This window comes from Papio anubis, chromosome 16 (assembly GCF_008728515.1).
Source record: "Papio anubis isolate 15944 chromosome 16, Panubis1.0, whole genome shotgun sequence".
In the NCBI taxonomy this organism is placed as follows: Eukaryota; Metazoa; Chordata; class Mammalia; order Primates; family Cercopithecidae; genus Papio; species Papio anubis.
In genome coordinates, this window is record NC_044991.1 from 22,085,573 (window position 1) to 22,097,726 (window position 12,154).

At 37.9% G+C, this 12,154-nt stretch overlaps 1 protein-coding gene across 3 annotated transcripts in view; it reads left to right on the forward strand.

Annotated features, from left to right (window-relative positions):
• Nucleotides 1-12,154, forward strand: part of TTC28 (tetratricopeptide repeat domain 28) — a 719,970-nt gene that overhangs the window by 43,858 nt on the left and 663,958 nt on the right. The window lies entirely within an intron of this gene.

Genomic DNA, 12,154 nt, shown 5'->3' on the forward strand with positions numbered 1-12,154 from the left:
CTCTGTGCCTCTTGATAAGTAAGATACATTCTAGTTCTTTATATAGGTTTTGGAACACCTCTTTGTGAATGACTATTTTAGATGAAGTATGATGATGTTTCTTTCCTTCAATTTAAAATAATTAATTTTATTCCCTGTCAATGACTGTTTATTTTCAGAATGGTATTTAATGAGGGAAATTTCTGTTTTTTCTAATAAAGCATTGTAATTATCTGTAGTCCTTGAGTAGCGCAAGGCTTAGTTTTTTTTTTTTTTTGAGACGGAGTCTCGTGCTGTCGCCCAGGCTGGAGTGCAGTGGCCGGATCTCAGCTCACTGCAAGCTCCGCCTCCCGGGTTCACGCCATTCTCCGGCCTCAGCCTCCCGAGTAGCTGGGACTACAGGCGCTGCCACCTCGCCCGGCTATTTTTTGTATTTCTTAGTAGAGACGGGGTTTCACCGTGTTAGCCAGGATGGTCTCGATCTCCTGACCTCATGATCCGCCCATCTTGGCCTCCCAAAGTGCTGGGATTACAGGCTTGAGCCACCGCGCCCGGCTGAGGCTTAGTTATTATCTTTGTTTTTTATTATATATACTTTATTTTCGGTGTGCCTGCTCCTAACCTAACCCCTAGTTTCTTTTAGAAACAATTCCTTTCCCTTTCCTTTCCCTTTCCCTTTCCCTTTCCCTTTCTCCTTTTTCCTTTTTCCTTTCTGAGACAGGCTCTTACTCTGTCACCAAGGCTGGAGTGCAGTGGTGCAGTCTTGACTCACTGCAACCTCTGCCTCCTGAGTAGCTGGGACTACCAGTATGTGCCACTATGCCCAGCTAATTTTTGTATTTTTTATAGAAACAGGGTTTCACCATGTTGCCCAGGCTGGTCTTGAACTCCTGAGCTCAGGTAATCTGCCTAACTTGGCCTCCCAAAGTGCTGGGATTACAAGTGTGAGCCACCTCGCCCAGCAGAAACAATTTCTTAAGATGCTCCTGAAGCATAGAGGGTGGGGGATAGGAGAGGGATGAAATGGGGGAATGTAGATCCAAGGATATAAAGTTGCAGATATATAGGATGAATAATTCTAGGTATCTAATGTACCACATGAGGACTATAGTTAATAATATTGTATTGTATTAGGGATAATTGCTAAGAGGAGATTTTAGGTTCTCTTATGACACAAATACACACAAAAAGGGTTACCATGTGAGATGATGAATATATTAATTTGATTGACTACAATAATTATTTCACTTCATATAAGTAAACAAAAATATCATGTTGTATACCTTAAATACATACAATAAAAAATACAATGTGATTGAAGTATATGCGATATTTTCCATAGAACCACAAAACCATTTCATCCCATTCTTGGTTTTCTGTTGGGTTAACAAAGGTTAATAGATATTTCCTAGAGATTTAAAATAATTTCCTAATGTCTTAATAATATGCTGTAGGGCTGAGCATGGTGGCTTATGCTTATAATCTCAGCACTTTGGGAGGCTGAGGTGGGAGGATCCCTTGAGCCCACAAGTTTGAGGCCAGACTAGGCAACATAGTGAGACTTTGTCTCTACAAAAAATACAAAAATTAGCCAGGTATGGTGGCACACACCTGTATCCCCAGCTACTTGGGAGGCTGAGGTGAGAGGATTGCTTGAGCCCAGGAGGTAGAGGCTGCAGTGAGCCATGATTGCATCACCGCACTCTGGCCTGGGCAACAGACTGAGACCCTGTCTCAAATATTAATAATAAAAGTCATAGTACTTTATCTTTGACTCTGGTAGGTCTTTTTGGCCTCATTTAATGGAACTTCTAGTGTTGCTGCTGCCTTGTGAATGGTTTACTATTCTGTAATTCCCTAAAGGATTACTTTTGTAACCATAATCATTGTAAATGAAACAAAAATTGTTGAGAAAAATTGTATATGGGCTGGGCGCGGTGGCTTATGCCTGTAATCCCAGCACTTTGGGAGGCTGAGGTGGATGGATCACCTGAGGTCAGGAGTTTGAGACCAGCCTGGCTAATGTGGTGAAACCCCCTCTCTACTAAAAATACAAAAATTAGCTGGGCGTGGGGGTGGGCGCCTGTAATCCCAGCTACTGGGGAGGTTGAGGCAGGGGAATTGCTTGAATCCCGGAGGCAGAGGTTGCATTGAGCTGAGATCGCACCACTGCACTCCAGCCTTAGCAACAAGAGTGAAGAGTCTCCAAAAAAAAAAAAAAAAAACAGAAAAAGAGAAATTGTATATGATACCATTTGTATTGCAAAGGATAAACCTTGGTTCACATTCCTGTTCCTCCATTAATGTCAATATGGTTTTGAGTAATCTCTTAACCTCTCTGAAGTTAAGATAAATGGGAATCATAATACCTATCTTGGAAGATTGTTGCTTAAGGATTAGAGATAATTTGTAACTTGTACATAGTAGATGTTTGGTAAGTAATAGCTATGATTGTGACATTTTTACTGAAGGTTTGAATTAGATTATTCTAGCAAGGTTTTCCATATTTATCTGCCTCTGTCTCTTTCTCTCTTTAAACCTATGATTGATGCAGTGAGCCTTATAGAGAGCTTAATTTTCAAATTAAGTATCAATTCTTGTCCTTTTTTGATCCACTTATCTTGTGTTTTTCCTATATTTGTGAACATCTTTAAACTTTTATCCTTTCCATTTTTCTTTATCATTTCTACTTTCTCCTGGCACTACTTGTGACTTCTACACCCCAAAAATGGTTTTTTAAAAGTGTACTTTTATGATTATAGACAAAAAAATCACCCTTTTTGGATAATTTATATTACTGGTTTCTGATGTTTTCTCTTCACAATAAGTGAAGTTATTGTATAGTCCATTTTACATTAATATTTTAGTTCTATATTTGGCTTTAAGCAAACCTAATTTAGGAACATTTAGAATTATATAAAATATAGAGTTCATAATTGAAATCACAAAAGGTTCTTTTGATGTAGTATGATAGCAGAATTAATTTATAAGGAAATGTTCAGTACTGCATAAGAATGTTTCCTTTTATAAAAACTTGATTTTATACTTATTTTTCTAGGCATATACTCATTAGGTAAAAGAAGATTCACTTGCATTTTCTTGTTATAAATGTATATCTGGTGAAATTTTGTCAATTCCTTTTTCTTTTAATTTTTGCTTTTCTACTCTTTTTTATTATAATGCTTTGCTTTTCTTTTTTTTTTTTTTTTTTTTTTTTTTTGAGACGGAGTCTCGCTCTGTAGCCCAGGCTGGAGTGCAGTGGCCGGATCTCAGCTCACTGCAAGCTCCGCCTCCCGGGTTCACGCCATTCTCCGGCCTCAGCCTCCCGAGTAGCTGGGACTACAGGCGCCCGCCATCTCGCCCGGCTATTTTTTTTATTTCTTAGTAGAGACGGGGTTTCACTGTGTTCGCCAGGATGGTCTCGATCTCCTGACCTCGTGATCCGCCCATCTCGGCCTCCCAAAGTGCTGGGATTACAGGCTTGAGCCACCGCGCCCGGCCTAATGCTTTGCTTTTCTAAAGTCTTTATCTGAAATATTATTTTTGTCTAGTCTGGTGTGTGAAAAGCTACCTTCCAATTTTTAACTCTCTCCATAAGTATTAATGTTTTATGTAAAGATCCAAAGGCTCCAGAGATTAGATGGAGAATCTTTTATACATGTCTGTTTTATCTCATTGAAAAAATGATTTTGATGAGGTATGAACAAAGCACTGTGGGAACCCACACAAGCAGTGAGTTCAGTCTATGATACCTTATCTCCAATTGCATGCTAGATGGTTTTCTTTGATTTATCTTTATGTTTCTTCTTTTTATGTCCTATTTAAGAAACCTTTGTCTTCGCCAAGGTTACAAAGATTTTCTTCTAGAATTTTTATGTTTTTTGGCCTTTAGGTCTATGATTTATTTTGAGTTAATTTTTGGTATTGTATGAGATAAGAGTCAAAGTTAATTTTTTTCCAGATAATGATAACCATAATCCAGCAACATTTGTTTTAAAGATTATCCTTTCCCCATTGAATTATCCTGGCACCTTTGTCATAAACCATTTGACCCTATAAATATGGAGTTATTACTAGATTCTCCATTTTATTTCACTGATTTCTATGTATATATCTAAATGCCTTAACCATAATGCCTTAATTACTATAGATGTATGATAAGTCTGATTATTAGGTATTGTAAGTCTTCCAACCTTGTTCTTTTTTTTTTTCCTAAATTGTTTTGGCTATTCTATATTTTTGCATTTCTATATAAGTTGTAGAATCAGCTTATCAATTTCTTCAAAAAACCTTTCTGGAAATTAATGGGCTTACACTGAATTAGACCAGTTTGGAGAGAATTGCCATCTTAATGTTACTGAGTCTTTGAATCCATGAACATGGTGTATTCCTCCATTTACTTAGGCCTTCTTTTATTACCTTTGCAACTTTTTGTAGTTTTCAGTGTTCAGATCTTGCAAGTCTTTTGTTAAATTTATTCCTAAGTATTTTGGTTTTTGATACTATTATAAATGGATTAACTTTGTTTTCTAACTTTCTATTAAGAATCTGTAGAAATACAATGTATTTTTTGTACTTTGTGTCATGTTACCCTGTTAAATTTGCTTTTAATTTCTAGTAGGATTTTTGCAGATTCCTTGGGATTTTCTATGCACATGATGATGTCTGCAGGTAATCACAATTCTGCTTCTTCCTTTCTTTTGTGTTTGCCTTTTCTTTCTTTTTCTTTTTCTTCATTTTTTGCTCTATTGCACTGGTTAGCATGTCCAGTACAATGTTGACTAGAAGTCATGAGTGAACTTCCTTTACTCATTCCTGATCTTTGTGGGAAAGCATTGAGCTTCACATTGTTGAGCATGATGCCCTTAATCAGGTGGAGGATATTCCCTTTAATTTCTATTATGAGTGGGTGTCAAATTTTGTCTATGTTTCTTCATCTGTTGAAATAATTTTTTAGCTAGTCTGTTAATATGGGAAATTAAATTGATTTATTTGGGGATATTAAATCAACTAAATCAACTTTGGTTTTAATGGGGGTAAATTCCAGGTAGTCATTATGTATTATTATTCTTTTTATATATTGTTGGAAATGCTTTGCTAAAATTTTGTTAAGAATTTTTTCATCTATGTTTATGAGATAGTGATCTTTAGCCCTTTTTTTTTTTCTCATGATGTATTTGTTTGGTTTTGGTATCAAAGTGATTCTGTCCTATGTAATGAGTTGTAAAGTGTTCTCTCTGTATTTTCTGAAAGAGTTTGTGTAGGATTGGCTTTATTTCTTCCTTAAGTATTGGATAGAATTCACCAGTCAAGCCATCTTTATCTTTATCTGTACTTTTCTTTGTTGGAAGGTTTTAATTATGAATTCAATTTCTTTGATTGATGTAGGGCTCTTCAAATTTTCTAATTCTTTTTAGATCAGTTTTGGTAATTGTTTCTTTCAAATAGTTTTTCATTTGATCTAGGTTGTCAGCTTTATTGGGATAAAGTTGTTAATATTCCTTTATTATCCTTTTTAATACCTGAAGAATCCATAGTGATGTTCTTTTTATCATTCTTGATTTTTTTTTTTTTTTTTTTTGAGACGGAGTCTTACTGTGTCGCCCAGGCTGGAGTGCAGTGGTGCGATCTCGGCTCACTGCAAGCTCCGCCTCCTGGGTTCACACCATTCTCCTGCCTCAGCCTCCTGAGTAGCTGGGACTACAGGTGCCTACCACCACGCCGGGCGATGGGGTTTCACCGTGTTAGCCAGGATGCATTCTTGATATTGTCAATCTGCCCTTTTCTGATCAGTCTGCCTAGAGATTTATCAATTCGATTCATCTTTCTAGACAATGAGTTATTAGTCTCATTGATTTTCTATATTGTAGTACATTTTATTTTTCACTGATTTCTGCTGTTTATTATTTCCTTCTTTCTACTAATTTTGCATTTACTTTGCTTTTTGTTTTCATTTCTTAAGAAGAGAACATAGGCCATTGACTTTAGATCTTTCTTTTTTTTTAAAATATGAGCATTTAAAGCTGAATATTTCTCTTCAAGCACTGTTTTTGCTGCATCTTACAAATTTTGACATGTATTTTCATTATTATTGAGTTCCATATTTTATAATTTTCCTTGTAAACACATTGTTGATCCATGGATTATTTAGAAGTTTGTTGTTTGATTTCCAAATATTTGTGTTTTCTTAGTTATCTTTTTTTTTTTTTTAATTTATTTATTATTATTATACTGTAAGTTGTAGGGTACATGTGCATAACGTGCAGGTTTGTTACATATGTATACTTGTGCCTTGTTGGTGTGCTGCACCCATCAACTCGTCATTTACATCAGGTATAACTCCCAATGCAATCCCTCCCCCCTCCCCCCTCCCCATGATAGGCCCCGGTGTGTGATGTTCCCCTTCCCGAGTCCAAGTGATCTCATTGTTCAGTTCCCACCTATGAGTGAGAACATGCGGTGTTTGGTTTTCTGTTCTTGTGATAGTTTGCTAAGAATGATGGATTCCAGCTGCATCCATGTCCCTACAAAGGACACAAACTCATCCTTTTTTATGGCTGCATAGTATTCCATGGTGTATATGTGCCACATTTTCTTAATCCAATCTGTCACTGATGGACATTTGGGTTGATTCCAAGTCTTTGCTATTGTGAATAGTGCTGCAATAAACATACGTGTGCATGTGTCTTTAGAGCAGCATAATTTATAATCCTTTGGGTATATACCCAGTAATGGGATGGCTGGGTCATATGGTACACCTAGTTCTAGATCCTTGAGGAATCGCCATACTGTTTTCCATAATGGTTGAACTAGTTTACAATCCCACCAACAGTGTAAAAGTGTTCCTATTTCTCCACATCCTCTCCAGCACCTGTTGTTTCCTGACTTTTTAATTAGCTTTTTAAAATATTATGTCTAAACTTTACAGTTGTTTTCTGGGTTGGGGTGAGTCCAGCAGGATCTTGCCCAGCCAGTCTCTACTGGAAGTAAAAGTGATATATTTTGAGTGATTTAATGATTCTCTTGATGTTTTGAGGTCTCTCACTAGGTTCATTGCTTCCAGTTAGCTAGTCTCATACATTTAAGATATTTATCTTATTTCATTTTCATTCTCTGCATCAAATTGGTAAATAATTCCTTCATACTCTTTCTTTTTCTTTTCTTTTCTCTTCTTTTCTTTCTTTTTAAGAGACAGTCTTATTCTGTCACCCAGGCTGGAGCGCAGTGGTGCCATCATGGTTCACTGCAGTTTTGAATTCCTGGGCTCAGGTGATCCCCCCACCTCAGCCTCCTGAGCAGCTGGGACTACAGGCGTGTGCCATCATACCTAGCTATTTTTTTTAAACTTTTTTTTTTTTTTTTTAGAGGTAGGGTCTTGCTATGTTGCCCAGGCTGGTCTCAAACTCCTGGACTCAAATGATCTTCTGCCTTGGCCTTCTAAAGTGCTGGGATTACAGTCATGAGCCATAGGCCCCAGCCTTTTTTCTTAAATGTATTTCATATATATCTTATACAGTTTATTTGTATTAGCACCAACCTAATAGAGTCAGTATTATAGTTCAGGTTCTTATAGTTTCATTCTTTCTTTGTTGTGATAACCTTTTATTGTAACATTGTTCTTGTTCAAAACCTTTTGTTGCTCAGTGTTGTCAATTGGATTGATAGTCAAGATTCTGCTCCAGTGGTCACATTTCTTCCTTTAGGAGGGGTTTTCAAAAAGTTTTTGGAAAATTGGAATTAAAAAATGAACACAAAAAGTACAAACTTTATTTCTCAACATAAGCTCAATAATGTTGAAGACTCTTTTGTAAGCAGTAATACGAACCATTTAGTCTATCCTTGTAGAACTGAGCATTCTGGAATGCAACCATGTGAAAGCAGTCTTTTTTACATGATCAACGAAAGAAAAATGGGTTCTCTTTAAATATGTTTTTAAGATTAAGGAGCAAAAAGCAGCCAGAAAGAGACAAATCAGTACTTTAAGGTAAACGCTTAATGATTTCCAACTGAAACTCTTGAGAAATTTCTATCTTTTGAGGAGAGGAACAAGCAGGAGCGTTGTCATGGTGGAGGACTCTATGAAGCTTTCCCAGGCATTTTTCTGCTAAAGCTTTGGCTAACTTTCTCAGAACACTCTCATGATAAGCAGATATTATTGTTCTTTGGCCCCATAGAAAGTCAGCAGGCACAACACCCTGAGCATCCTTAAGAACTGTTGCCATGACCTTTGTTCTTCACTGGTCTGCTTTTGCTTTGACTGGACCACTTCTACTTTTTGGTAGCCATTGCTTTGATTGTGCTTTGTCTTCAGGATCACACTGGTAAAGCCATGTTTCATCTGTGGTTTCAATTCTTCAGTTCTTCAAAGAACTGTTTTAGGATCTCTATCCTACTTGTTTAAAATTTCCACTTGTTTGAAATTTCCATTGAAAGCTCTGCTTTTGTCTGTAGCTGATCTGGTACAACAGTTTTGGCACTGCCGAGTGCAAAGTTTGCTCAACTTTAATTTTTCAGTCAGAATTATGTAAGCTGAATCAGTTGAGCTGTCTATGATGTTGGCTATTGTTTCTTTTTCTTTTCTTTTTTTTTTTTGAGACAGAATTCTGCTCTGTTGCTCAGGCTGGAGTGCTAAGCTCACTGCCACCTCTGCCTCTCTTGTTCAAACAATTCTGCCCCAGCCTCCTGAGTAGCTGGCATTACGGGTGCGCACCACCATGCCCAGCTCATTTTCATATTTTTAGTAGAGACAGGGTTTCACCATGTTGGTCAGGCTGGTCTCGAACTCCTGATCTCGTGGTCTGCCCGCCTCGGCCCCCCAAGTGCTGGGATTACAGGCGTGAGCCACTCTGCCCAGCTGATGCTGGCTGTTGTCTCTCCTGCTAGTTGTTGATCCTCTTCAATTAGAGCAGGAATAAGGTGGTTTTTTTCATTGTAAATTGATACAGATGATCTGCTGCTGTGGACTTTATCTTCAACGTGGTCTTGTCCCTTCTTAAAATAAGTTATCTATTTGTAAACTGTTGACTTCTTTGGGTATGGTCCCCACAATTTTTTTTGTAAAGCATCTATTATTTTTCCACCCTGGCTTTACTATAAATTTGATGTTTGTTTTGCTTTGCTTTGATTTTAGCAGAATTTATTTTGCTCTGATAGGGACTGTTTCTAAACTTATGTTTTATTCTTCATAGTGCCTCAAGTTAGATCCTGTTCAGACATGTTATAACAAGTTAGAGTTTTTTTTGATCAGAAATTTTTTGAAATCCATGCATAGTTTTTGCATAATACACATTTTCCATGAGCTTTTTGAGGACCCTTTGTATTGCTTACTGCTCTGCTGACAAACATGCTCTCCTTTTCCTTTTTTCTTCTTCCTCCTCGTTTATATCAGTTGATGTATAGTGGTAACTGAAATTTGAATTGTGTTGTTAGGGGACTGGTATTATTTAATTGCGATAACTGAAATTCATGTATATTGGCATAATACACGTGTGAAGTGAGGTCTGCTAGTACTTTGGAATTCAGTCTAGGTTTGTTCCTCCTTGTTAGCTGAAGTCTTTGACATCCCTAAGCCTCAATTTTTCCTTTTGTGTCTGGGTTAACATTACATACCTTGAAGTATTGTAGTGAGGATTAAATTAATGTTAGGCATGTAGCAGAGAGTTTTTTATATACAAGTTGGTTATATGTGATATTATATATGATTATATGATAATACATCATGATTATTAATGTGATGATGATCATCATGATGATGTTAATAATCACCCTATATTTATATACACATGCTTTTTAGTAAAACTACCCAGTTGTTTTTGAGCATTTTCTTTCCTTTATAATAATCTCAGTAATCTTCTGAATCCTTAAAATTCCTATTGATTAGCTTTTTAAGTTTTTTAATGTGTTGATTCCAAAATGGATAAAACATTCTGTTGAGATATTTCTGCTGCAGAGGGAAAAGGAAGAATTATTTTTCACCACATATATAGAATATATATGCTTGTGAATAGTTTATCAGATCCTATTAATATAGGATCCTATAAATGTAGCTTGCTGTTTAATATATGTGATATATTTTCTTTATTTCAATTCATAAACATCGATTAGGCACTTACTATAAGCAAGCACTGTTTATTTTGCTGCTCTCTTCTCTGGTAATGGTATTTATTTTATTTTTTTTTCTTGTTAATTTGGCATTTTGACCTTTTTCATTGTTTCAATATCCTACCTCTTTGCTATTATTATTATTATGATTTTTTGAGACAGAGTCTCACTCTATCACCCAGGAATGCAGTGGCACGATCTCACTGCAACCTCTGCAGTGGCTCACTGCAACCTCTGCTTCCCAGGTTCAAACGATTCTCCTGCCTCAGCCTCCCAAGTAGCTGGGATTACAGGCATGCACTACTATGCCTGGCTAATTTTTATATTTTTAGTAAAGACAGGGTTTTACTATGTTGGCCAGGCTGGTTTCAAGCTCCTAGCCTTAGGTGATCCACCTGCCTCAGCCTCCCGAAGTGCTGGGATTACAGGCGTGAGCCACTGCGCCTGGCCTGATATTTTTTTTTTTAAATGTATTTTTGGTTTGCACTTGTGTCCACTAACTTTTGCTTTATAAAAACATCATTCCAGAAGGTAGTGGCTTAAAACAACAACCATTGATTGATTGATTGATTGAGATGGAGTTTTTGCTCTTGTTGACCAGGCTGGAGTGCAGTGGTGTGATCTCGGCTCATTGCAACCTCTGTCTTCTGGGTTCAAGCAATTCTCCTGCCTCAGCTTCCCGATTATCTAGGATTACAGGCACTCACCACCACGCCTGGCTAATTTTTTTGTATTTTTAGTAGAGATGGGGTTTCATCATGTTGACCAGGCTGGTATTGAACTCCTGACCTCAGATGATCCACCTGCCTCGGCCTCCCAAAGTGCTGGGATTACGGGCATGAGCTAACGTGTCTGGCCAACAACAACCATTTATTAAGCTCAAGATTTTGTAGGTCAGCTGAGTGACTCTTCTGAACTGCTCTGACTCAACTGATTTCTGCTGGTCTTTCTCATATGTTTGAGGTAAACTAGAAGTTTGGCTGGTGATTAGAATATCTAGGACAGTCTCACATTTCTGGCAGTTGGTGTGCTTTTGGCCAGGAGAACAATGGCAACTGGGCCATGTGTCTCTCATCCTCTAGCAGATTTTGCTGGGGTTCTTTGCATGGCAGTTGTTGAATTCCAAGAACTGTAAGAGAGTGCAAACACAATTGCATAGCTTTATTAAAGTCTGTTTGTACTACATTTGTTATTCTCCCATTGGCCAAAGCAATTCATATGGCTAAGTGCAAAGCAGAAGAGGAAGAATTTGTGACTGTTCTTTTTTTTTTTTTTTTTTTTTTGAGACGGAGTCTCGCTGTGTCCCCCTGGCTGGAGTGCAGTGGCCGGATCTCAGCTCACTGCAAGCTCCGCCTCCCGGGTTTACGCCATTCTCCTGCCTCAGCCTCCGAGTAGCTGGGACTACAGGCGCCTGCCACCTTGCCCGGCTAGTTTTTTTTTTGTATTTTTAGTAGAGACGGGGTTTCACCGTGTTAGCCAGGATGGTCTCGATCTCCTGACCTCGTGATCCGCCCGTCTCGGCCTCCCAAAGTGCTGGGATTACAGGCTTGAGCCACCGCACCCGGCCAGTGACTGTTCTTATAATTCACCTCAGTATTCTTTGTCGGATCATATGCATATTACGGTACATGTTCATGTACCTTCATTCGTAGACCATATCATATCCCCCCTTTATTTCTTTTCTTGACATAGGATCTCACTCTGTCAGCCAGGCTGGAGTGCAGTGCTGTGATCACAGCTCACTGCAGTCTCAAACTCCCAGCCTCAAAAGATTCTCCCACCTTAGTCTCCAGAGTAGCTGGGACTACAGTGTGTGCTAATTGTTAGCACACAGGACTACACCTGGCTAACTGTTAAAATTTTTTTTTTTTTTTAAAAGGGTCTCCCTGTGTTACCCAGGCTGGTCTTGAACACTGGGGCTCAAGTGATCCTCCCACCTTGGCCTCCCAAAGTACTGGGATTACAGGCGTGAGCCACCAACCCGTGTCTCATATCCCTTTTTAATTATATCTACTTTAATTTAGCTTTTTATCCTTTATCTTTCTGTTTTGGAATTTTCTTGAATCCCATCTTT